We start from the raw sequence: 3,443 nt of genomic DNA, 5'->3' as shown, positions 1-3,443 counted from the left end.
AGCCACCACAAAACCTGCCTTATCTTTTAAATAACATGCCATGAAGCAGTTTGATTTCCACTCTATTGCACATGGTCCGGCCTGGTTTCATAGATCAGGAGGCTGGTGGGACTGAGAGACCAGCCCCTCTCACTTCCTGGAGGTGTAGGAGGCAGCACACAAAAAGGTGCATCCTGTGACCGGTCTAGCTTCATCTTCCCTGAGGCCCCAAGGTCGCAGGGCGAAGTCAAGGTAGGGGGAAAACTGGGATGACGAAAATCGCGACTCCCTGAAACAGTCTCATTAAGGCATACAGAACAGATAAATTAATCTAGGAAGCCCTACCTTCACAGAAGGCTGGGTAACCAGACACACACACACATGCAAAATGGTCTGTGGAACCCTGAAATGGAGGGGCCCAGTCACTGCCTAGAGCTTGACAGAATCACATCCAGGGTCCAGCCAACTGATGGTCAAGATGAGAAAGAGCCACCAACCTCACAAGGTTTTAGGTCCTGAGAATAATCTCCATGATATGATCTAGTTCATTCCATTCCCAAGACCCTGGGGTGCAGAAGAGGTTGTGAGGGGGCTCTGAGGTGTCCAGCACTGGTTCTTTCTCTACGGCTGATGTGTCAATGTCGAGAAAGAAGTCATCCACGCCACAGCCATCCAGGTACTGGGAATGCAGAGATTCTAGGAAGACTGTTTCAGGCTGGAAGAGTGCTTCAGCCTGGGAACGTGGGGGAACCACTGGACTTGGAGGGTGCTCGACCTCATCCATGGAAGTCTCCAGTTTCTGAGGATAGAGCCAATAGTAGTTGAGAGGGAGAAGTCCTCCTCGCCCAGGAAGAGGGGCTCTGGGGGCAGGGCAGGGGCAGGAGCTAGGCGAATAGAGGCCTGGAGCTGCTGCAGGGTGCTGTGAATGCGGACGTGATGCTGGAAGGCTGGGTGCATGCGGGCCCAGGCTGTGCTGGACTTTATCTAGGGAGATCTGGAGAAGGGCTTGCTGATAGCTCTGCAGGCCTTCAGGGTCCCAGCAGCACTTCTCTCGCCCATCCTCCAAATCCGTGCGTTTCTTTTTCACGCCTCCCATTATCTTGATGGCCTCAGCTGCCTTACTGTAAAGAGACTGTCTCTTGGTTGGAAGTGTGCAACGTTGGGACTGACTACTGATGGGCTTGTTAATTTTTTAAATGGAGATGTTTGCTTTTCATTTAATGACCTGTAGAATAATTTTTATTTTTTTATGACTAATATTCCTTTCTTACAGAGTTTGCATGTTGCCTCTGAGTCTGTTTTCGGTCTTCTAACCTTGACGACCTCTGAGGAGACTCTAATACACCACTGGAGACTTTCTTGGTTCATTTAGAAGGCTTTCTTCCGACCCGTTGATTTTTCTCAAGCCTCGGACAGACCGTGCCTGTCCTCGCACCCTTGTGGAATGATGGTCCAGACTCAACAACAGTGCTGGGAGCCGCAGTGTCCACACTTGGTGCTGTGGTTAGTTAATTTGTGTCCTGAGGGCTCAGGCCACAGTTCCAGTCATTCTGAGCGCGAAGGGAGGAGGGGAGAGTCAAGTGGCCTCGGAATGCCTTCTAGCTATCCACCTCCTGTTCTTTATGGCAACAGAAGCTACCTGTGGCCATACCTGGCTGCCCACTGACTGAGTATCCTGAGAAACAACTTTTCTGTAATCAGTTTTCAAAGCTTTTACTCAGGGGCCAATTCAAGCTTCACCCTGAGGGCTTCACCTTTGGCTTAGTTTTAACTCTCACTCTTTGGCCTGGAGCCCAGCTGACACCCCCCCCCTACCCCCCCACGCACACACACTCATCCCCCCAGCAGGTTTCTGAAGCTGTAAATAGCACAGAAGAACACAATCATCTCTCTCTTGGAGTTGCTGATGGAACTAAACCACCACAGAGTTGCCAGCTTTGAGTGAACCCTGCAACTTCTAGAGGACTGCACCCCCAGAGCTCCCTGACCGAGCTCTGCTGCCCCTTAATTACCAGTCACCCACTCTTGCTCCCTCTTCCCCCCCACCCCTCAGCTCTTTCACCCTCTTTTCTTCCTTTGGTTTGGTTCTGCTGGGAAATTTCCCTTTTGGGGAAGTGCCTGTTTTGGGGGTTGGGCAGGGCCCAGTCCTCCCCTTTGCTGAGATTCCCCTGCCCACCTCAGCTCTGAATCCCCCTGGGCTCCTGTCTTGGTGGCCTCCCTCCCAGCACCCCACCGCCACACGCTTCCGTGGGTTTTGTGTTTCTTCTGCCACTTGAGTGAGCCTTGGGCAGTGAAGAGATGTAAGTGCATGCCCGCTGTCAACAATCCTGAACCAAAAGCCCTACATGTTGGCCCTTGATGACGTGATCATTTAAACTCACACAAGAATGTTGCTGTTACGTGCAGTTGAAGAGGCTCGTGGCGACTTTAGGAACAGCAGAACTAAACCGAGCCTGATCGCGCCCCATCCTCACACCCTCTCTGCGTAAGCCCAGTATTAGAATGTGTCAGCCCACACCATGGAGTCTCTGTCCTCTGTTAGGTGACTCTGTCCATTGCTGGGTGTGACATCCTTCTCCAAGAGCTGGCCCTTCCCAATTATGTGTCCTAAGTATGTGAGACTAAGCTTCCCTATCTCGCTTCTTTTTTTAAATTTTTTTATTTAAAAAAATTTCTTATCAATTTCAATGAAAATTTACAGAGCCTTTGGGTTTCCATTCATTCATTGTTGCACTTTTCTCCTCCCAACCTTCCCCCCCTAGTTCACTACCCTCCTGGAAAAGTAAAATAAAAATTATTTTATTGTTTTATAATCCCTCCTCAGGTCCACTCCACTATGCAGCCTTCGTTCTGGACTCCTGTCAGGACAATAATACCTAATCACATATCCCCCTTAAACAGTGTTCTCCCTCATCTGTTTCAATGCGGTATACATTATTGAACCCATCTTTCTCTGTCTCCCTCCAACCCCAAGGTCAGTCCTGTTTTACAACAGTGGCACTATGCAGTATTTGTCTTTTTTTGACTAAGATATTTCACTCAGCATAATGTCCTCCAGGGTCACCCATTTTGAATAATATTGCATGAGTTCCTTGTTTTTCAATGCTGCATAGTATTCCATTGTGTGAATATACCACATCTTCTCTATCCATTCATTTGTTGATGGGCACTTGGGTTGTTTCCAACTCTTTGCTATTGTGACCAGAGCTGCAATAAACATGGGTGTGCATATATCTGCTTGGATGCCAGTTATGGTCTCTTTGGGGTATATTCCCAGCAGTGGAATTGCTGGGTCAAATGGTATCTCTATTTGTAACTTTTTGAGAAAGCGCCACACCGCCTTCCACAGTGGTCGCACCACCTATCCTCGCTCCTAAGGAGCTCTCACTCTGACTATGATTCCTCCTGGATGCATTTCCGCGTCATACGCCAGGAAACACTCAACTTGAAAAAGGAAGATGTTT

The 3,443-nt window shown here is 49.0% G+C and overlaps 1 pseudogene; it reads right to left on the bottom strand.

Moving 5' to 3' along the window:
- Window positions 1–487: 487 nt before the first annotated feature.
- Window positions 488–1,075, bottom strand: LOC102844568 (annotated as a pseudogene).
- Between the last annotated feature and the right edge of the window lie 2,368 nt (window positions 1,076–3,443).

Source organism: Elephantulus edwardii, unplaced genomic scaffold (genome assembly GCF_000299155.1).
Source record: "Elephantulus edwardii isolate Elephantulus edwardi_28Jun2011 unplaced genomic scaffold, EleEdw1.0 scaffold00027, whole genome shotgun sequence".
In the NCBI taxonomy this organism is placed as follows: domain Eukaryota; kingdom Metazoa; phylum Chordata; class Mammalia; order Macroscelidea; family Macroscelididae; genus Elephantulus; species Elephantulus edwardii.
This window is presented reverse-complemented; position numbering and strand designations above follow the sequence as displayed.